General features: G+C 40.7%; 1 protein-coding gene across 2 annotated transcripts in view; it reads left to right on the top strand.

Moving 5' to 3' along the window:
• Nucleotides 1–14411: 14411 nt before the first annotated feature.
• Nucleotides 14412–24611, top strand: part of LOC112221038 (leucine-rich repeat and immunoglobulin-like domain-containing nogo receptor-interacting protein 2) — a 303359-nt gene continuing 293159 nt past the window's right edge. Inside the window, exon 1 of one of the 2 annotated variants that reach the window (XM_024383102.2) lies at nucleotides 14412–15006. The gene's annotated coding sequence lies outside the window, so the exon portion shown is untranslated. Of the gene's footprint in view, nucleotides 15119–24611 lie in introns of both variants that reach the window. The other variant, XM_024383101.2, reaches the window with a different exon arrangement.

Raw genomic sequence — 24611 nt, 5'->3', positions numbered from 1 at the left:
CATGAGGTAGTCACCTGGAATGCATTTCAATTAACAGGTGTGCCTTCTTAAAAGTAAATTTGTGGAATTTCTTTCCTTCTTAATGTATTTGAGCCAATCAGTTGTGTTGTGACAAGGTAGGGAATATACAGAAGATAGCCCTATTTATTTCAAGAACTTTGAACATTTCATCAAGTGCAGTTGCAAAAACCATCTAGCGCTATGATGAAACTGCTACCATGAGGACCGCCATAGGAATGGAAGACCCAGAGTTACCTCTGCTGCCGAGGATAAGTTCATTACAGTTACCAGCCTCAGAAATTGCTGAACAAATAAATGCTTCACAGAGTTCAAGAAACATACACATCTCAACTGTCGATTTTCTGCGAAATAACCACTTCTAAAGGACATCAATAATAAGAAGAGACTTGCTTGGGCCAAGAAACACAATCAATGGACATTAGACCGGTGGACATTTGTCCTTTGGTCTGGAGTCCAAATTTCAGATTTCTGGTTCCCACCGCCATGTCCTTGTGAGATGCAATGTGGGTGAACGGATTATCTCCGCTTGTGTATTTCCCACCGTAAAGCATGGAGGAGGAGGTGTAGGGGTGCTTTGTTGGTGACACTGTCTGTGATTTATTTAGAATTCTATGCACACTTAACCAGCACAGCTACCACAGTATTCTGCAGCAATACACCATCCCATCTGGTTTGTGCTTAGTAGGACAATTATTTGTTTTTCAACAGGACAATAACTAATAGCTTGAAGGAAAAGCAGCCAAAAAGTACTCAGCATATGTGGGAACTCCATCAAGACTGGTGGAAAGGCATTCCAGGTGAAGCTGGTTGAGAGAATGCCAAGAGTGTGCAAAGCTGTCATCAAGGCATATGGTGACTATTTGAAGAATCTCAAATATAAAATATATTTTGATTTATTTAAAACTTTTACAAGGTTACTACATGATTCCATATGTGTTATTTCATAGTTTCGATGTCATCATTATTATTCCACAATCTAGAAAACAGTACAAAATTAAGAAAAGCACTTGAAAAACTTTGACCGGTAGTGTTACTAATCCATCATTATAGTGATATAACTAATGCATCACTATAGTGATGTACAGTAACTAATCCATAACTATAGTGATATAACTAATCCATCATTATAATGATATAACTAATCCATCATTATTGTGACATAACTAATCCATCATTATAGTGATATAACTAATCCATCATTATAGTGATATAACCAATCCATCATTATAGTGATATAACTAATCCATCATTATAATGATATAACTAATCCATCATTATTGTGACATAACTAATCCATCATTATAGTGATATAACTAATCCATCATTATAGTGATATAACCAATCCATCATTATAGTGATATAACTAATCCATCATTATAGTGATATAACTAATCCATCATTATAGTGACATAACTCATCCATCATTATAGTGATATAACTCATCCATCATTATAGTGACATTTGTCATTCATCACTATAGTGATATAACAAATCCATCATTATAATGATATAACTAACCCATCAGTATAGTGATGTAACTCATCCATCATTATAGTGATATAACTCATCCATCATTATAGTGATATACTGTAACTCATCCATCATTATAGTGATATAACTAATTCATCATTATAGTGATATAACTCATCCATCATTATAGTGATATAACTAAATCATCACTAAAGTGAAAAAACGAATCCATCATTATAGTGACATAACTCATCCATCATTATGGTGATATAACTAATCCATCATTATGGTGATGTAACTAATCCATCATTATAGTGACATAACTAATCCATCATTGTAATGCTATAACTAATCCAACATTATACTGAAGAAATTCATTCATCATTATAGTGACATAACTAATCCATCATTATAGTGACATAACTCATCCATAATTTTAGTGACATAACTCATCCATCACTATAGTGATATAACCTTTTACGACTAGGGGGCGATATTTTTATTTTTGGATGAAAAACGTTCCCGTTTTAAACAAGAAAAGATGAAAAGATGCTCGACTATGCATATAATTGACAGCTTTGGATAGAAAACACTCTGACGTTTCCAAAACTGCAAAGATATTGTCTGTGAGTGCAACAGAACTGATGCTACAGGCGAAACCCAGATAAAAATCCAATCAGGAAGTGCCGCATGTTTTGAAACCGCCTCATGCCAATGACTCCTTATATGGCTGTGAATGAGCTACGAATGAGCCTACGTTTTCTACGTATTCCACAAGGTGTCTACAGCATTGTGACGTCTTTTTACGCATTTCTGTTGAAGAATAGTCGTAAGGGACCACATTTATCAAGTGGTCACCTGATGTCTCCCACAGAAAATCTTGCGTAAAATACTGTGGTAGCCATTTTTCCAATCGCTTCTTATGAGAAACCAATTGCCATCATTATAGTGATATAGCGAATCCATCATTATAGATATATAACTAATTCATCACTATAGTGATATAACTAATCCATCATCGTAGTGATAGAACGAATCCATTATTATTGTGATATACTGTAACTCATCCATCATTATAGTGATATACTGTAACTCACCGTCATTATAGTGATATAACTCATCCATCATTATAGTGATATACTGTAACTCATCCCTCAATATAGTGATATACTGTATCTCATCCGTCATTATAGTGATATAACTCATCCATCATTATAGTGAAAGGGCGGCAAGGTAGCCTAGTGGTTAGAGCGTTAGACTAGTAACCAAAAGGTTTCAAGTTCAAATCCCCAAGCTGACAAGGTACACATCTGTCATTCTGCCCTTGAACAGGCAGTTAACCCACTGTTCCTAGGCTGTCATTGAAAATAAGAATTTGTTCATAACTCACTTGCCTAGTTAAATAACGGCTAAATAAATAAAAATGCAACTTTTCTATCATTATAGATATATAAATAATCCATCATTAATGATATATAAATAATCCATCACTATAGTTATATAACTAATCCATCATTATAGATATACAACTAATCATCATTATAGATATATAACTAATCCATCATAATATATTTATAACTAACCCATCATTATAGTGATATAACTAACTCATCGTTATGGTGATATAACTAATCCATCACTATAGTGATATAACTAATCCATAAATATAGCGATATACAGTAACAATTCCATAACTATAGTGATATAACTAATCCATCATTATATTGATATACTTTAACTAATCCATCATTATAGTGACATAACTAATCCATCATTATAGTGACATAACTAATCCATCATTATAGTGATATAACTATTCTGTAATTATAGTTATATAACTAATCCATCATTATAGTGATATAACTAATCCATCATTATAGTGATATAACTAATCCATCATTATAGTGATATAACTAATCCATCATTATAGATATATAACTAATCCATCATTATTGATATATAACTATTCCATAACTATAGTGATATAACTAATCCATCATTATAGTGATATAACTAATCCATCATTATAGTGATATAACTAATCCATCATTATAGATATATAACTAATCCATCATTATTGATATATAACTATTCCATAACTATAGTGATATAACTAATCCATCATTATAGTGATATAACTAACCCATCATTATAGTGATATAACTAACCTATCATTATAGTGATATAACTAAACCATCATTGGTGTGATTTAACTAATCCATCATTATTGTGATTTAACTAATCCATCATTATAGATGTGATTTAACTAATCCATCATTATAGAGATATAACTAATCCATCATTATAGGGATATAACTAACCCATCATTATAGATTTAGAACTAATCCATAAATGTAGATATGTAACTAACCCATCATTATAGTGATATAATTAATCCATCATTTAAGTGATTTAACTAATTCATCATCACAGTTTTAACTAATTCAACATCACAGTGATTAAACTAATTCATCATCACAGAGATTTAACTACTCCGTCATTATAGTGACAAAACTAATTAATCAGCACATGATAACTACATGGTTAAATGTCACTAAATGTCATGTTTTTAATGCACATTTTTCTTCCTTTAGAAACTTCAGAATCAATTCACAAACTTTGTTTTATGTAGCTGAAAAGTTCAAATCTGCAAATGGATTTATGGATGTGTTCCCAGTCAATGGATGCAAATTGTGTTTGCATGTAGATTTAATTCCAAATTGAATTATTTAAAATACTGAGGAAACTGCAGGACTTGATTCTCCCAGGATATGATTGGGTTTGACCTGAGTGTGTTTAACTTTTCATATAGTAGGTAATCCTATGGAAGAGATTTTGGTGAATTTATATCATTAAATAGTTATCTATTTGTTTCCTTGGTTTGTTTGGTACATTGTTTTCTTTTTGTGGTTTTTGCTTAAGATAATATTCATAATAATGAGACACCTGAGTACATTTCATTTTTTTTAAATCCCATTTCGCTATTTAAAAATCTTTCACTTGAGTAAATATGTCCTGGTTGTAAAACTGGTAATTTAACCAAATCACTTAATAACATATGTCCTCGTTTTGCAATAGAGCTGAATGGAGCAATCTGTTCAGTGACTTCAGACTTTTGCGTGACACACTCACAAAGTTATTACAAACGTTTACGCCTATGTCAAGCCACAAGAGAAGATGGAGGATAATTGGTGCCATTATTGATTTCCAATGTACGATATTAGTTTCAAGTGTAATTATACTTCTTATAGTGTTTATTTGAGTGTTATTACTCAGATCTCTCACATTGCCTACCTTTAGTACCTAAACATCTTAACAGTAGCACTGCAACGGAATATGTTACGATCAGTATCCAGTCCTTCACCTTGTAAGGAGAGGGAAAATAAAGATAAGGGAGTGGTTGTCATTTTATGCAAATATCTGCCACCCATAAAAGCACCATTTAGTCAGAAAAAAATTATATTTAAAATGGTTCTTACAAGCATGTGACTCACATTCCCTACTGAGATTCTGTGTGCAACAAGGCATTACAACTTGGTACCTATGCAATTCCTAACAACAGTATGAAGATAATAACATCTTAATCTTTCCCTAGCTCGCTTCTAACTCATTACCGCATGCAAATGAATGCAAACTGTGCATATTTCTAAATCAGATAATCTGGCAGGTAGGAAAGCTTTATATTTTCATCCATCATATCTGTTAATTACCATTAAATGGGGGTAATTGTCCTTCCTGTCGACAGTAAATTGTGGCTACTTGGTCCCTCCCCTGTAGACAGGGAGACAACGAGCAGACTGACCTTACAAGCATTCTGCTTCAGAATATTAATGGACATCATCATCACTAGACGTTGCAGCCTCATGAAAAAGGTAATAAGTCACCCAGACTGTCAAGACTGTTTCTTGAAATGTTAGTGCAACACAACCAACAACTTTCAATGACTATCACTTATCTAGAGGGACATAGATGGTGACATGTTGTTGACAAGGGTCCTTTACTTTCTTACTTTCCTTTAAAAGTACAAATGAAATGGTCATTACATTTTCATATAATGTATTCCACGTCTTTATTACTGTATTAATGGTGGTAACTCTTGGCACAATATCTAAATAGCCCATTAATTATATATTACACTTGACTCTACCCTGAACCTCTTGATTTTTCCGTTAGACTACTAAAGGGAAAGTATGGTTATTCTGTGTATACTGTACCCCAAATGGCTCAAAGCCATGGAGAAGTATTGCAGTACAAATATGTTCCTTTTAAGTAGACAACTCATTTTGGATTGTGTGTCCTGGGCTGTCTAGGCTATTCAATTACATCTCGTAGACGTGATTTGACAATATTTCATTTTTAATCACCGGCAGTTTATTTCTTGTGTATTATTTATAAATCATTACCTACTCAGTTAAGACCTGATTACGCATATTTACATTAAGAGCTCATAGACTTGTATTGACCACAGGAAAATGTGTGTTCAATGGCTCTGTCAATAGCGTCACACAACACCCGATATAAGAAATCCTGCTATGCCATCAGACGAACCATCAAACAAGCAAAGCGTCAATAAAGGATTAAGACTGAATTCTACTACACCGGATCTGATGCTCGTCGGATGTGGCAGGGCTTGAAAACTACTACGGACTACAAAGGGAAACCCAGACGCGAACTGCCCAGTGACGCGAGCCTACCAGATGAGCTAAATGCCTTTTATGCTCGCTTCGAGGCAAGCAACACTGAAGCATGCATGAGAGCACCAGCTGTTCTGGATGACTATGTGATAACGCTCTCGGTAGCCGATGTGAACAAAACCTTTAAACAGGTCAACGTTCACAAAGCCTCTGCGCCAGACAAATTGCCAGGACGTGTACTCAAAGCATGCGCGGACCAACTGGCAAGTGTCTTCATGGATATTTTCAACCTCTCCCTGTCCGAGTCTGTAATACCTACATGTTTCAAGCAGACCCCCATAGTCCCTGTGCCCAAGGAAGCGAAGGTAACCTGCCTAAATGATTACCGTCCAGTGGCACTCAAGTCGGTAGCTATGAAGTGCTTTGAAAAGCTGGTCATGGCTCACATCAACAGCATCCTCCCGGACACCCTAGACCCACTCCAATTCGCATACCGCCCCAACAGATCCACAGATGATGCAATCTCACTCACACTCCACATGACCTTTTACACCTATGTAAGAATGCTGTCCATTGACTACAGCTCAGTGTTCAACACCATAGTGCCCACGAAGCTCATCACTAACCTAAGGACTCTGGGACTTAACACCTCCCTCTGCAACTGGATCCTAGATTTCCTGACGGGCCGCCCCCAGTTGGTAAGAGTAGGCAACAACACATCTGCCACGCTGATCCTTAACAGTGGGGCCCTTCAGGGGTGTCTACTTAGTCCCCTCCTGTATTCCCTGTTCACCCACGACTGGGTGAACAGACACGACTACAACACCATCATTAAGTTTGCTGACTACACAACAGTGGTAGGCCTGATCACCGACAATGATGGGAGGACTATAGGGAGGAGGTAAAAAAAAGAAAAACTGACAGTGTGGTGCCAGGACAACAACCTCTCCCTCAATGTGAGCAAGACTAAGAAGCTGATCGTGGAGTACAGGAAAAGGCGGGCCGAACAGGTGGGGCTGTAGTGGAGTGGGTCGAGAGTTTCAAGTTCCTTGGTGTCCACATCATCAATGAACTCTCATGGTCCAAACATACTAAGACAGTTGTGAAGAGGGCACGACACAACCTTTTCCCCCTCAGGAGACTGAAAAGATTTGGCATGGGTCCCCAGATCCTCAAAAGGTTCTACAGCTGCACCATCGAGAGCGTGCTGACCACACCTGGTATGGTAACTGCTCGGCATCTGGCTGTAAGGCGCTAGAGAGGGTAATGCGAATGGCCCAGTACATCACTGGGGCCAAGCTCCCTGCCATCCAGGACCTATACAATAGGCAGTGTCAGAGGAAAGCCCATAAAATTGTCAGAGATTCCAGTCACCCACGTTATAGATTGTTTTCTCTGCTACCGCACGGCAAGAGTTACCGGAACATCACATCTAGGATCAAAAGGCCCCTAAACAGCTTCTACCCCCAAAACATAAGGCTGATGAAAAATTCATAAAATTGCCACCAGACAATTTACATTGACCCCTCCCCCCTTTTGTACACTGCTGCTACTCGCTGTATGTTTGTTACTTATGCAACTTCGCCCCCACCTACATGTGCAGATCACCTCAACTAGACTGTACCTCCGCACACTGACTCGGTACCATTGTTATTCTTATTGTGTTACTTATTATTATTATTATTATTTTTATTTTAGTCTACTTGGTAAATATGTTCTTCTTGAACTGCACTGTTGGTTAAGGGCTTGTAAGTAAGCATTTCATGGTAAAGTCTTCACTTGTATTCGGTGCATGTGACAAATAAAGTTTGATTTGCTTTGAAATGAACTCTGACTCAAAGCACTATAAGTACTTCTGTAAATACTTGTATAAATACTTCTGTAAATACTTGAAGGTTAGACACCACTAAAATTGAAATGTTGTCAACAGAGTTGGGCAATATCCTAGCTTGAGCCTGTTAGCCATTGTTGGGGTTACAACCGGGCACATACTAACTGACAGACCAATGTAATGTCAGAAAGATTTACTTGAAAGTACCCCACTTAAGAAATAGTCATAGTTTATTTGTTTTTATCCAAGACTTGTAATATACAGTACATTACATACAGTACCAGTTAAACATTTGGACACCTACTCAGTCAAGGGTTTTTCTTTATTTTTTACTATTTTCTACGTTGTAAAATAATAGTGAAGACATCAGAACTATGAAATAACATATGGAATCATGTAGTAACCAAAAAAGTTTTTAACAAATCAAAATCTATGTTATATTTGAGATTCTTCAAAGTAGCCACCCTTTGTCTTGATGACAGCTTTGCACACTCTTGGCATTCTCTCAACCATCATCATGAGGTAGTCACCTGGAACACATTTAAATGAACAGGTGTGCCTTGTTAAAAGTTAATTTAAAGGAGTTTATTTCCTTCTTCATGCGCCAATCAGTTGTGTTGGTAGGGGTGGTGTCCAGAAAAAAGCAATATTTGGTAAAAGACCATGTCCATATCATGGCAAGAACAGCTCAAATAAGCAAAGAGAAATGACAGTCCATCATTACTTTAAGACATGAAGGTCAGTCCATGCGGAAAATGTCAAGAACTTTGAAGGTTTCTTCAAGTGCAGTAGCACCATCCAGCGTTACGATGAAACTTGCTCTCATGAGGACCGCCACAGGAAAGACCCAGAGTTACCTCTGCTGCAGAGGAAAAGTTCATTATACTTATCAGCCTCAGAGATTGCAGCCCAAATAAATGCTTTACCATATTCGAGTAACAGACAAATCTCAACATCAACTGTTCAGAGGAGACTTTGTGAATCAGGCCTTCATGGGCGAATTGCTGTAAAGAAACCACTACTAAAGGACACCAATAAGGAGAAGAGACTTGTTTGGGCCAAGGAACGAGCAATGGACATTAGACCGGTGGAAATCTGTCCTTTGGTCTGATGAGTCCAAATGTGAGATTTTTGGTTCCAACTGGCGTTTCTTTGTGAGACGCAACGTAGGTGAATGAATGATCTCCACATGTGTGGTTCCCACAGTGATGGTGTGGTGGTGCTTTGTTGGTGACACTGTCAGTGATATATCTAGAATTCAAGGCACACTTAACCAGCACGGCTACCACAGCATTCTGCAGCCATACGCCATCCCATCTGGTTTGCGCTTAGTGGTACTATCATTTATTTTGTCAATAGGACAATAACCAACACACCTCCAGGCTGTTTAAGGGCTTTTTGGCCAAGAAGGAGATTGATGGAGTGCTGCATCAGATGACCTGGCCTCCACAATCACCTGACCCCAACCCAATTGAGATGGTTTGGGATGTGTTGGACCACAGATTGAAGGAAAAGCAGCCAACAAGTGCTCAACATGTGTGGGAACTCCTTCAAGACGGTTGGAAAAGCATTCCAGGTGAAGCTGGTTGAGAGAATGCCAAGAGTGGGCAAAGCTGCCATCAAGGCAAAGGTTGGCTTCATTGAAGAATCTAAAATCTCAAGTAGATTTTGATTTGTTTAACACTTTTGGTTAATACATGATTCCATATGTGTTATTTCATATTTGTAATATCTTCACTATTATTCCACAATGTAGAAAATTGTATAAATAAAGAAAAACCCTTAAATGAGTAGGTGTGTCCAAACTTTTAACTGGTACTCTACATGTACGCAAATATTGGTGATATACTTATTACTTATTAAAATATTTATTGTGTTTTGGTCAAGCACAAATGCAGCAGATCTTTAACTTACTTTTCTTTGAAGCTGCCTTGGGGGTACACCATTGGAAGAATTTGCTTAATATCCCGTTTACATTGTACAGTTGGCCTACATTCCACTAGTCTTTCAGCAAAACAAGAGTCCAAAAGAATAGAGTCTTTGCCCTCGCAAGAGCTGTCAAAGGAAAGAACATGATTATCTCTGAGAAACATTTCTTCTTTCATAAGCCTGCATTTATCACCTCTCGTTTAGTCCATGTTAATTAATTGGCAGACTTATTACTTCTCCAGCACAATGGTGAAACTCCACTCATCATGTGAAAAGTCCTTGGCACATCATTCAACAAGGAAGGCACATGACAGGAAAGGATGTGCTTCTTTGAACATTAATGGGCTGGTTTCATGGACACATCTTAAGTGTAGTTCTGGACTAAAAAGCTCTTTCAATTGAGATTCTCCATTGAGCATGCTTTTTATTCCAAGACTAGACTTAATATGTCTCCTGGAAACCAGCCATAAATGTATTACGATTCACCCAGATGGAAATTGGGGTAGTATGCTGTGTATTTTAAATTATTTATTTAACTAGGCAAGTCAGTTAAGAACAAATTCTTATTTACAATGATGTCCTACACCGGCCAAACCCAGACAATTGTGTGCAGCCCAATGGGACTCCCAATCATGGCAGGTTGTGATACAGCCCGGATTCGAACCAGGGTGTCTGTAGTGACACCTCTAGCACTGAGATGCTAAGCCACTGCGACACTTGGGGGACTGGCCTCAATTTTGAAATTTAGAAAGACCAGCAGGGTATAATCTGGGGAATCTTTTCTGTCATGTAAAGAGTCTGGTGTTCAAAAGTTCCCTGAGTTCAGAAATTAAACTTCATGAAGCTTGGCATACATTTACTAATTCATAGATCTGTTTCTGTCTGCTAATCCCCTCTCTCTTTGTCTGAACCAGAGGTTCATAGCTGTATATTAAAGTAACTGTTCCCAGATTTGACCTATAATTAATTACAATATGAGTGAAATAGTTTTCCTTTCAAAAAAGGAAAAAGGTAATTTACAGTAAGTAGGTTAAGGATCGGACCCTTTTTCCAATTTTCGCCTAAAGTGACATACCTAAATCTCAGAACCTGAAGCAAGGATATACATATTATTGAAACCACTTGAAAGGAAACACTTTGAAGTGTGTGTAAATGTAAAATTAATACAGGAGAATATAACACATTAGATCTGTTAAAAGATAATACAAAGAAAAAATGTGTTTTAAAAATATTGCAAGAGAAAGGCCAGAATGCATTATTGCAATTTTAGCACAATTTAGATTTTGGCCACTAGATGACAGCAGTGTATGTGCTAAGGTTTCACTGATCCAATGAACCATTGCATTACTGTTCAAAGTGTTGTGTCAAGTCTGTCCCCCCAAATGTGCCTAACTGATTTATTGTTACATTTTCAGGTACATAACTGTGCACTCTCCTCAGACAATAGCATGGTATTATTTCAATGTAATAGCTACTGTAAATTGGACAGTGCAGTTAGATTAACAAGAATTTAAGCTTTCTGCCCATATCAGATATGTCTTTGTCTTGGGAAATGTTCTTGTTATTTACAATGTCATGCTAATCACATTAGTGCACGTTAGCTCAACCGTCCCGCGGGGGGACACCGATCCCGTAGAGGTTTTAAAAATAAACTTTTTTGTGTTGAAATGGTGTGGGCATATAACGATCATAAAAAATATGCATGCCAGTAGACATCCTCTATGGGGAAATAGCAATCATTTTTTAAACAGTCTGTTTGAGATACAAGTTTGAGATGGGGTGATTTAAGTGTTTGTATTTTTCTTCCAATGTATGCTTTGGTGACATACGTGTATAGGGCAAGTCAACAACATTATTTGGGTATAAGTTAACAGAATATGAACTTTTAAAAGTGAGATTTTTTTAAATTCTTCATGAGGCTTAATGAGCCATGCTTCCTTAATTAGCTATGCCTTAACATGTGTCAGTATCAATTCCACTGTTGATCAATGGGGTGGAGGCAAGCCATTTCATGTTCCTTGAGGCAAAAGTGTCAGACAAGCACTTAGTGGAAATCCCTAGGTATAATCAGTGAGACCCTTAGGGCTGACAACACAGACAAGACAAACAGACCCATAGCGTGAATGGCTAACAAAGGAGGCAACGCAGCGATTGTGGATAAGGTCCAGAACAGGTGCCTACATGTGACTGACAAAACCTATTCCTTGGTTGCCAACGAGCAAACCCAATACATTGTCCTTCTTGTGGCCAATTGGCCACACTTTTATCCTGCTGTTCCCGTTAGTACCTGCCTGTTATTTACCATGTCTGTATGATATGTAAAATACTGGAAGATGTAATTGTGAAGCAGTATTATGAGAACACACCAATGTTCCTGTGAAGAAAGCCTTACAGGGTAAGTGTTGCCCGATTCCAGTAAAGCTATCACTTACAATTCCAGGAAAATTGTACAGGCAAGGTTGGAATTCATCTGCAGTATGTCATCAAGGCTCTATGTAATAATGTGGCTGGCAGTACTTCTTATTTTCTACATACTTAACCGTTTTTGCCAGATAATAGATTTTTTAAAGTGAAACAGACAAATTACTGCATGTATAACGATCATGTAATTGGATGCCCTGGATATAGGTAATTAGCGAAGCAACTTGACTATGCGTGCATGCCGCTGCTGTTTTGAATGTAGGTTTGGACCGCGGAGAGTTGTGTTGGAAATGGCACCACCTGGATAATGAGATGCGGAGAGGCATGTGCTGGTATCTAAGCCCGAAGGCTTATCTGCGAGCTGTACCGCATCAGGAGGACACTGTAGAGCGACCACTGTAGTCCACACGGAGCACTGTCTTAGGTCTGACTGTTCTCCTTTTTAACTTGGACTCCAATGTCAAAGTATAGCCTACGTCTAGCCATTTCCCTGCTGGGTTGTTACGCATATCAATTAGACAAAAGGGGGTTAGGTTTGCACTTTGATTGCTTTGACATCCCATTCTAAAACGCTGTAGAATATTGCTATTTATCATTGGTGCAATGTAACATAGCTCTAACATAGTCATTGCTATCTGAGTAGATGGTTCAACTGGGACGAAAGGAGCCGTCATTGTGAACAACAGAAGTGTAGTGGTGATGATGGAAAGGAAGCAAAGACCTATGGACAGGCTAAAAGTCCTTCATCCTTCAGCTTCATAGTTAGATGACCAGACGCAGGTGTGAGGTTTAGCATTTTCTTTGGATATCCCATTAGCTGTTGAAGAAGCAGCAGCTATTTTTCCCGGGGTCTTGTAGAGATCAAGGTCATGCTACTCCCTGTTATCACAATCTACATAAAACATGATCTGATGTCCGTAACGGTAACACTTTACATGAAGATGCTTGTGTACCGGTGTAATTATTTCCGTAACAACATTATCTTAACTGTCAACATGTTGTTACTAGAGTGATTACTCCATTACTACACAGGTATAACAGCACCAGTCACTGGAGTGTTTTGGGACAAATGTTAGGCAAGCAAGATTGTGTGATAAGGACACTGAAAGTAGTAAAACAAAGTGATGTTACTCATATTGGCACAATTACCAGCAATTCATTCCTGAGGTGATAATCATCAGTCATTATTCATGCTTGGTTTGTAAAAATATCCCTCATACACTATCACTATCCCTGGCACATGACAAACTGATAATGCCTGAACGTTCCTTTAGTCATTTAAAGTCTAAAGACAGGTTAGGTACATGCAGCAGCTCCACTTGAAATGTTCCAGGGACAGATTTATTTTGTTTCTATATATTGTGCATATTGTCTCTAAGTGTCTAAGTTTTTAAATGTTGTGCATTATTGTCTCTAAATCAGCTTCCGCGTCCAGGGTAATATTCTGTGTGTATGAGGGAACTGCTGGCGATTTTGTTTAGGCTGCTAATTGTATAATTCCACAGTTTGCTATAGCGCTTGGATTGTCCTTGCCTCGATGCAGAAGACTGGTCTGTTGCTGCTGCTATTTTCATCTCCATCTTCAATCCATCTTGACAGTTGGCCAACATCAACTACTGACCCGATCTACTAGTAGTATGCAATAAAAGATAGATGGAAATGCCCCATGCTAAATGGATGCTGGCTATTTATCAGTTAATAAATAAACAAATATGATGAAGTCAGAGGTTTACACTTCCTCGTTCCTCATTCCTTCATTCGCTGTCATGTTGTTTCTTTACTCATTCTATTTTCTTATCCATATTTATCTGACCATTATTTGTATCCCTAACGATTCCTAAGGAGTGCAGGCAGCCAACCTTTCTATCTGACATGACTGTGAATGCCAAAGCTGTAATTGTCAGACAACAGACCTGGGAGTGAGCGAGAGAGGGAGGAAAGAGAGAGGAGAGAAAACAAGGAGATGGGAGATGCAGTGTGAGGCAGGAAGGGGAGTGTGTGAGTGAGTGAGTGAGAGAGAGATGGAGGGAAAGAGAGCGAGGGAGGGGAGAGAGAAAGAGGGAGAGCAGCTTTCATTCCGGCACTTCTCAGCATCCAGTCTCTGAGACAGCGTTCTAGAGAGTAGAGCTACAAAATAAGGTACATTGGAGAGGGAAAACATTTAAGGAGGAAATCGAGGGAAATAAATTACAAGAATAGTTTGCTATCCACTACTAACTCCTATCGGGTGGTGAGAGGTGTCGAAGTTTGCACTCTGGGGGACCCCCCCCCCTCCATGCTGGGCTGAACAGAGGACAGCTCACGTTTTCTAGGTGTGGAGAGCGCAGACTGCCTGTAGTCACTTTCGGGGGAGCCAGTGCGCACTAGGAGTGTTCTCCATCTGTGGATCTCGCACTTCATCGCTGCCTGCCTGCAACGCGGGAGGAGAAGATCCAATCAATGTTTGGGTTTAATAAGGTGGAATACCAGGGGGGACACAACAGAAAAGATACAGCACAACCTGGGAAATAAAGGAAGTAGGAACACACAGCAGTGAAGGACATCCTTCAGAGGAGGAAAAATAACATTTTACGGAATTTTTAATTCAGAGGCTCCTGTTCCAGGGGGACTTGGGCAGCATAATTTCATTTTTGGGAGGAGCAGCTCTCAGCTTCAGTCAGCTAATCTTGTGGACTATAGGATCCTGGATGGCATGTCAAGGTAAGGACCTATCTTCAACTCTCCTGGTGTATCATCCAGCCAGCTACTGCTCAGATTAGGAACGGCAACACTCAGCAGCAGATGAAAAGAGAGAGAAGAAGCAGACGGAAAGGTATGTGTTTCACTAACCTCCAGACTGTTTAGTGGCACTAACAGGACGTGAAAAGTTGCGATAACGCCTTTCTGCGATTCATTCTCTTCATGCCGTATCCTGATGCACGGGGGGGAAGATGATTGCTAGGAGGGATATTTTGATCTATGGATGAGAGGGTAGAGGGCTGTTGAGGGGTGGTATGGGGGTGTTGAGGGGGTGGTATGGGGGTTATCTAGGGGGTGGTATGGGGGGGAATGTTGGAAAGGAAAAGATGCCAGTGTGCATAGCAATTTATCTCTGGGGTCTCTGTCTTTGCATGGTGGCTTCCAGTAGGAATGCTGGATGGAAGGGCATAATTACCACTGGTGTTTGTCTTCATCTTTGTAGGGGCCATATCTTTGGGACATGGGATTACGTTTTTATGTTCACCACCTGCCTCTGAGTCGCGACTGCACAGCTACTCCATATATTAAGGGTTGTGTTTCCCTTTAGCAAACGGCAAACAAGATGTCTTAGTTGTTTCGAATGCTGCCCAAATGTCTTACATGCCCCATAAAACAGTTCTGCATCTTTCCTGTCTTACTGTCATGGTCATGCTAAGCTGATAAGGTGATGGAACATGTAGATGATAAGCATGTGCTTTGTCTCCTCAAGGTCCTTGTATGTAAATGAGGATAAAAATTATTAATAGGATGATGGGGGGATATTAAATAGGGGTTTATAAATATTACTGCAGCATTGTTGTAGTGAATCTACAGCACCTCCCTGTCAACACCGGACAAGTGCCCCTTTGTAGGAACAGGCTGAAGTATTTATGATTGCATGTGCATCCTGTCTGCCCTGAAATATTTAAAATAATTGAATAATAAATAGTCTGTGGCTGTCAAGTCCTGCACCTGCCGTGGAGGATGAATATGACGCAGCCTCCTCATGTAATATGCAAAGCGGTGTCCAATAAATCCCATTGCCTCTAGAAATGAAAATATAAAAAGTGTCTCCTCTTGCGAGACATCGACAGGGGTGGTAGCGGGGGTGGAACGGGCAGGAAAGGGTGAAATGAAGTTGATGACCGTTTCCTAGGTACAGTCGCTAAATTTCCACCAATAGGTCCGGCTAATTCTTATCTGTAATTTATAGCTAGCTGGTGGATGTATATAGGATGGTACCTGTCCTAATGGTTCAGAGATTAAAGTGACACAACTCTGGTATTGGAATTACTCATGAAAGAGAATGTTGGCTTTTCATCTTATCGTTTGTCCGGTCCAGATATAGGTGTAATCTAATGAGCATGATGACGGTCGTGCATTTAATGTGTGTGTGTGTGTGTGTGTGTGTATTCAGTGTGTAGTTGTATGTGTCCAGAGCTGTGAGCTTCATCCTCTTTGATGTTTTATTGAGTGTTAACCGTGTCCGCACTGACGCACAGACTCTGATCCGGGGTTACATGGTGAAGGGAATATCTGATTTGGACATCATTCAGCCTTCTACTGCTTTTCACTGTGGATTAGCAACACTGATTTTGCTTTCACAGCATTTTGAATCTGCTAAACGATTTAGTCCAGGTATATGTGCGTCTGAGTGTGTGTGTGTGCACACGTCTGTGTGTATGTTTGTGTGTATGCTTGTTTGAGTGTGCTTGTTTGAGTGTGTGTGTGTATATACATATATTTGTGTGTGTGTGTGTGTGTTTGTGTGTGTGTGTGTGTGTGTGTGTGTGTGTGTGTGTGGGTGTGTGTGTGTGCGTGTGTGCATGTGTGTGTATGCGTGTATGTGTGTGTGCATGCTTATTTGAGTGTGTGTATGCTTGTTTGAGTGTGTGTGTATGCTTGTTTGAGTGTATGTATGCTTGTTTGAGTGTGTGTGTGTCTGTGTGTGTGTGTGTGTTTCTGTGTATGCTTGTTTGAGTGTGTTTGCCCAACCCTTGTAAAAGGAATATGTGCTGTCTGATGGTGGCTGAGGGAGGAGTCAGAGACTTGGTCTACCATTTCACTTGGATTATGCATCCACTGAATTATAGTATGGAAGGCGAATAGAAGGCATTTTTATTTTCCCAGTGATTACTCTGAATTGTAGACAGCACATTCACAGGGGGTAGACATTAGAGAAGAAAACAACTTTGATGGCAAAAATGCTGCGCTTTTGATTTATTGCCTACAGCTACGGTTTGAATCAGTATGCATGCACGTAACTAGGCGGCTGAAATATGACTGACATACCTGCTTCTAACTATAATAAATCATTTTCAATCATCTCATGCCTTTTGGACCCACACAGATTACACATTTTCTGCTTAGTTGTGAATTATGCCTAATATTTCTATTAGGAATTTGTTTAGTCTTGTTTATAGCCAATATTACTTCACAATTTATCCAACATGTGTATGCAGACAGAAGCAGAGGGTTCTTTTGAATGGTTTTGTCATTATCCAAACATATTGAATAACAAAATTTGACAATATATTGTAATTTTACCCCTTAAGATTAATATTTTATACCCCAGCTAATACAGGACGTGTAAGATGTGCTTATACGGATCGGAGTATCATGGGTAGAGTAGCTATGGACTACTCATACATCAAGGAGACTTGTCAGACCTTCAGTGATGAATAAGAAGGCCCACTTCCGCTCTAGAGATTGTCATATTCAATGTTGGCTAGCCATTAGAAGCTAACTATGCATTGATGTAGAGGAGAAATTTCAATTGAATCAGTCTCAGAAATTCTACCAGAACATGCTCTATGCAGGCCTCTGAGATGCATAGGGTTCTCAGCCTTTAAGTGGACATTACACAATCGTCTTTCAGTCCAGGGTAATTAACAGTAGTATTCTAAAATGCCACCATCTTAAAATGTCAATACTTCAGGCCTCCTTCCCAACTGTCTAAAAGCTCTTTACAGGACATTACTGTAACATTAGCATCATCATGTTATTATCCAGACTGTAGAAGCAAATATTCCACCATTAAAGGAGGTTAAGCACATAATTTCTCTGTCGGAAGTAGCGCGGTTGAACTGTATGAAAGGGAAGACGTGGCCCGAGCACAGCGGCATATTTTTAGACAGTCCATTAAGGAATAGGAAAATCAATGCTCGCAGTTCTGCCAACATTGGGTTTCATTTTTTTTTTAACACGATGACCTTTGTCGGGTAGAGTGAGAAACCTGAATGGCATTGTCATACTGTGGCTTGACGAACGAATAACACAGGTCATTATGAAAATAGACAAATGCTGTGTCTTGTTGGCATGTCTAGCGCAAACATGAATGACCATCTTCCATCTGCTTTCAAAAATGAATTTGATTTGGGCTTGAACACGCTTTCTCCTCTACTGTTTCTTGTTAAAAGGATTCCTTGGGTGAATATTCAATATCTGACAGGCTGATAGATGCACCGCTTATAAATCAATATCAGGCTGATTATAAATACATTTCAGAATTTACTTAGCCACATGCTTCCACATATCAAAACAAAACAAAACGTGTAGACTTTACTGTGACATGTTTAATTAACCAATGTTTAAGCCCTTAACCGTGCAGTTCAAGAAAGAGTCAAGAACATATTTACCAAACAAACAAAAGTAAAAAATTATAAAAAGTAACATAATAAAATAACAGTAACGAGGCAATATACAGGGGAGGGGGTACCTGTCACGGGTGTCGTTGAAAGAGGACCAAAGTGCGGCGTGGCAAGCGTACATTTCTCTTTTCATTTAAAATGACGCCAACAAAACTAGAAACGCAAAACAACCGTGAAGCTTACAGGGCTAAGTGCCACTAACAAAGATAACTACCCACACTGAAGGAGGGAAAAAGGGCTACCTAAGTATGATTCCCAATCAGATACAACGATAGACAGCTGTCCCTGATTGAGAACAATACCCGGCCAAAACGTAGAAATAAAGAAACATAGAAAACAAAACATAGAATGCCCACCCAAATCACACCCTGACCAAACCAGGACTGGGCACCCTCGCTGCGGGCCCCAGACTGGGCACCCTCACTGCGGGCCCCGAACTGGGCACCCTCGCTGTGGGCCCCGGACTGGGCACCCTCGCTGCGGCCCCCAGACTGGAGACCGTCGCTGGAGGCTCCGGACTGGAGACCATCGCTGGAGGCTTCGTGCCATGAATCCTCGTTGGAGGCTTCGTGCCATGGATCATCACTGGAGGCTTCGAGCCATGGATCATCACTGGAGGCTTCGTGCCATGACTCCTCGTTGGAGGCTTCGTGCCATGGATCATCACTGGAGGCTTCGAGCCATGGATCATCACTGGAGGCTTTGTGCCATGGACATGGATCATCACTGGAGGCTTCTTGCCATGGATCATCACTGGAGGCTTCTTGCCAAGGATCATCACTGGAGGCTTCGTGCCATGGATCATCACTGGAGGCCTCTTGCCGTGGATCATCACTGGAGGCTTCTTGCCATGGATCATCACTGGAGTCTTCGTTCTGGGTGCAGGCACAGGACTCACCAGGCTGGACACACACACAGGAGGCCTGGTCCTTAAAGCAGGCACAGGACTCACCGAGCTGGAGAGACACACAGGAGGCCTGGTGAGTGGGGCGGGCATCGGATACACTGGGCCGTGAAGGCGCACTGGCGGTCTCGAGCGCAGAGCTGGCACAACCTGTTCAGGCTGGATGCCCACTTCCACCCGGCAAATGCAGGACGCTGGCACACCGGCCTGTGAATGCTCACTCGAGACACCGTGCGCATCACCCCATAACATGGTGCCTGACCAATCACATGCTCCCCACGGTAAGCACGGGGAGTTGGCTCAGGTCTAAACTCTAACAATCTTCCCGTGTGCCCCCACCCAAAACATTTTTTGGAGCTGCTTCTCGGGCTTCCGTGACCGGGTGTTTTCCACTGCCATTCTCTCCTCCATGGTCCAGCTCGTCCTCCAGGTTGGCGCACGCTGCTTGGTCTTTTGGTGGTGGGTAGTTCTGTCACGATTGTCGTTGGAAGAGGACAAAAGTGCAGCGTGGTGAGAGTACATTTCTCTTTCTTTATGTAGCCAACAAACAAGAAACGCAAAACAACCGTGAAGCTAACAGGGCTAAGTGTTACTTACAAAGATAACTACACACACTGAAGGAGGGAAAATGGCTACCTAAGTATGATTCCCAATCAGAGACAACAATAGACAGCTGTCCCTGATTGAGAACCATACCCGGCCAAAACATAGACATAAAGAAACATAGAAAACAAAACATAGAATGCCCACCCAAATCACACCCTGACCAAACCAAAATAGAGACATAAAAAGGCTCTCTCAGGTCAGGACATGACAGTACCGGTACTCAAGTACGAGTCAATGAACGGGGGTACAGTTTAGTCAAGGTAATTTGTACATGTAGATAGGGGTGAAGTGACTATGAAAAGATAACAGGGAGTGAGTAGCAGCAGTGTAAAAAAACAAATTATTGTACATGTAAATAATCTGTTGGCCATTTGATTAATTGTTCAGCAGTCTTATGGCTTTGGGGTAGAAGTTGTTAAGGACCCCCCTCCCCCCTATTTTCCTGATAAAGCAAAACACCATGCACTACAACAGCTGGGCCATTTATGGAATATGTTTACTCATCAGCATTGTAAAACTCCCATCATCATGGACACCGCTCCTTCCAATTACCCTCCGACTCATTGAATCCCATCAAAGTCAGCCAAACATTAGTTTGTGAAATGGAGCATCTCTAGTTCTCTTAAATGTGGCCCGCTTGTAGCACCAGTGCTGCTAAAGGTAGTGGGGGTTTGCAGTTATTCCACCAAAAATAACAATCAAAAATGAAACTTTTTTCTATTCAGTGCATGAACCCAGCACAGGGCCCTTGTCGCACTGCACAATGTCGCCAGTGAGGGCGTGTCGCCAGTGAGGGCGTGGCGTGGCCGCATCCTCTGTTCCCTGCTTCTGTGCTGGGTGGCAGAGTGACCGCTGGTGGCAGCGCAAATCCATCTTGGAAGAGCACACAGGGAGAGGTTGAGGTTTGAGGACAGATCACGGACGACTTCCATTGACACTGACCTTGCCACCTATGTCACTTTCGAACGTGATCTTTGAGTGAGCTGTGGGGACTAGAGTCTGAGGGCCACCTCCAGCAAAGTACCCTTTGCTTCTCCTGCTTGTGTCGACATGAAGCTTCAGTAAGAGTCAGAGGGGTGAGAGCGGGGTGAGAGGACTTTGTGCCAAATGGCAGTTGTGATGGAAAGGGGGAGAATAGACATCTGTTGGCCTCAATCCATGAAAAGCAGAAGATCCAATTACCTCAGGTTGTCTGTCTGACTTAAGTGAAGGCACCCCAGGTTTGACCTTGAACTGAGGTTTGATGCCTTTAATATCTGTCCAGGTCTTCTCAGGCTCCACACAAGCCCAGTATGCCACCACAAGGCGTGGGAGGCCACAGTAAGGTGTTGTGACACTATCAGTCTGCCACAGCTTGGCTTCTCACACATATTGAATTCCAACAATAGCACTGAAATGCCAACCTGACAGCACGTTTACTTAAGCACTATTATGTTTGCAGAAGGAGAACAGAGAGAGGGTAACATTTGGCTTTGAAAACATCAAAGATTATTATAATATGCCATTAGCTGCAGTTATGTTGGAGGGGATTGACTGGTGCAACAAATATGTGAATTTAGAACACATTTGAGATTCAATGTGTTTTTTTTGTTGTAGAATAGAATTTCAAACATAGAGGAATTGAAAGTTATGAGACCTTCCACTTATAGACCTTTTTAACATATTTTTTAGGAGGAACGGAAGTGAACCCTGGAACTCCAAAGAACTTCCGGTGCATTTATACACAACAGCTGTTCCGTCACGGCTGTAAACAGCTAGCTAGCTAAGCTAACTTAGTCTAGCTGTTGTCTCAAGGTCAAAATTTGCATTTTTGACCTTAGTATTCATGGATGGGATAGTCTTTACGTCCTGGGAAAATTTTAAATGGAGGTGAAAGCGCCAGGATGATGTGTAGCAGAAGGGGTACGTTTTTTATCAAGTTAACCATCTACTCTAGGTAATGTCAGGTAGCTGGCTACCTACATATAAATAGGATCGACAGCCATCAAATATTGCTCTTTGAATTACACAAACTTGATCAGCTAAAAACATGTCAGCTACCTAGCAAGTTGCTAAGCTAACTAGCTAATTAACAGATGTCCCGTACCAAAGAGAGAACAATGACAAAATAATATAAAATGTTATATCACTTGAGAATAATGAAGAAAGTCCTGGTCTAATTTCTGTTTACCCTCATCTCAGATACAGAGACCTGTGAAGCTGCTAAACCGTGTCTGTGGATGAAAGTCCCAAAGAAAGTCCCTAGTCCTGGAGAGACTGCAGTTCATATTGCCAATGGGTTATATATGGTACTGGTTCACTGTTAGAATTGGTTTTAGGACCACAAAAATTATGTTAAATGTAACCATGCATATACCCAGAACATGTATGGCCAACCTTGCTCCTAGAGATTGAGCTACTTGGCTTGCAGGTTTCTGTTCCAGCCCAACACTGACATTCTGTTTATTTTTTGTATTAGACACATCATTTAACTATTCAATAATCTCATGTGTGTCTGTTTTATTTGGTTGATCACTCACTCTCTGGTGTCCTTGATCATTGGTGTGGGTGTAACAATCCCTGTATGGCCAACCTAGGATCCCCTGTCCACAACAGCACTTCATACCCACAAAGCACCATTCATTATCATTCCAAAACATGATCTTGGTTGGGCTATGATAACAGTTCTTTAGGTCTCAGGTCTCAATAGAATAGCACTCACCTGTGAACTAGCTCACATGTGCTACACACTCATCCCACTGCTACACTCACTGACCTCCTCCTTATCCACATCGACCTCAACACACTCACCCCTCTGCTACACTCACTGATCTCCTCCTTCTCCACATCAACCTCAACACACTCACCCCTCTGCTACACTCACTGAGATCCTCATTAATATCAGCGGCCAGCAAAGCAGATTGTGACGACTGAATCAATCTTGCACCCACATTATTAATTTTGTGGGTATTTAATTCTGCTACATTGACTCAGATCACTGTCGGTGGCATAGGAAGAGGTGAAAACGGTGTGACTGTAGCAGAGGTGAGCTGCAGTTGAGTTCTACTAGCCCTGTGATATGATGTTGTTCCCCCTGAGACTTGAAATAGTGTCTCCACCTGTTTATCATGAATGTATATATTTTTTTATACTGTAAGCATCTCGGCTCTGGAGGATCTCCCCCTGCGATTTTGCGTACCGATTTGCTTAATTCTGCTACACTCGCTGTCCTCCTCCAGTTGTTGGCATGCTAGCTACACGTGTAATTTGATTAGGGTTTGTGTCCTGGCCTGGTCAGCCATGCAGGGATGGAACTCATACATTACATAGCCACTTTGCAGCCAATGTAAAAGTTACCCTTCACTGTGGTCAATCTCCAGGGGATTTTTCTCTTGCCACCACTATACGTGGTCAACCCTTTTGGTTACAGTGGATGTGAAATTATTTATGGCATGCATTCCCAATGTAGACATATCATGGGATTAGTGTTTGCCTCGTGGGCACGTCAAATGCAGACATATCATGGGATTAGTGTTTGCCTCGTGGGCACGTCCAATGCAGACATATGATGGGATTAGTATTGGCCTCGTGGGCACGTCCAATGCAGACATAGGATGGGATTAGTATTGACCTCGTGGGCATGTCCAATGCAGACATATGATGGGATTAGTACTGGCCTCATGGGCACGTCCAATGCAGACATAGGATGGGATTAGTATTGACCTCGTGGGCATCTCCAATGCAGACATATGATGGGATTAGTACTGGCCTCGTGGGCACGTCCAATGCAGACATATGATGGGATTAGTATTGGCCTCGTGGGAACGTCCAATGCAGACAAACTATGGGATTAGTACCGGCCTCATGGGCACGTCCAATGCAGACATATGATGGGATTAGTATTGACCTCGTGGGCACGTCCAATGCAGACATATGATGGGATTAGTATTGGCCTCGTGGGCACGTCCAATGCAGACATATGATGAGATTAGTATTGGCCTCGTGGGCACGTCCAATGCAGACAAATTATGGGATTAGTACTGGCCTCGTGGGCACGTCCAATGCAGACATATGATGGGATTAGTATTGACCTCGTGGGAATGTCCAATGCAGACATATGATGGGATTAGTACTGGTCTCATGGGCACGTCCAATGCAGACAAATGATGGGATTAGTATTGGCACTTGTACATGTGGCTTGTCATTTGTATGCTGAAACAGGATTCTCAAATCCTCACACATTGTTTACATTTTACAGAGACGTTTTCTGCATTTGAAATGATACTATTTGAAATAGGAAAAGCACTCACACATCTGAGAAGTTGTCTGTGTTAATAATTTGCTAATAAAAATAAATGGCTTGATTGATATGGGCAAGATCAGTGTGTGTGTGTTTGTTTTCATTAGACAATTAATGAGGGTAACCAAATTAAAGGCTAGCATATTTG

This window comes from Oncorhynchus tshawytscha, linkage group LG21, assembly GCF_018296145.1.
Source record: "Oncorhynchus tshawytscha isolate Ot180627B linkage group LG21, Otsh_v2.0, whole genome shotgun sequence".
NCBI lineage: Eukaryota > Metazoa > Chordata > Actinopteri > Salmoniformes > Salmonidae > Oncorhynchus > Oncorhynchus tshawytscha.
This window is presented reverse-complemented; position numbering and strand designations above follow the sequence as displayed.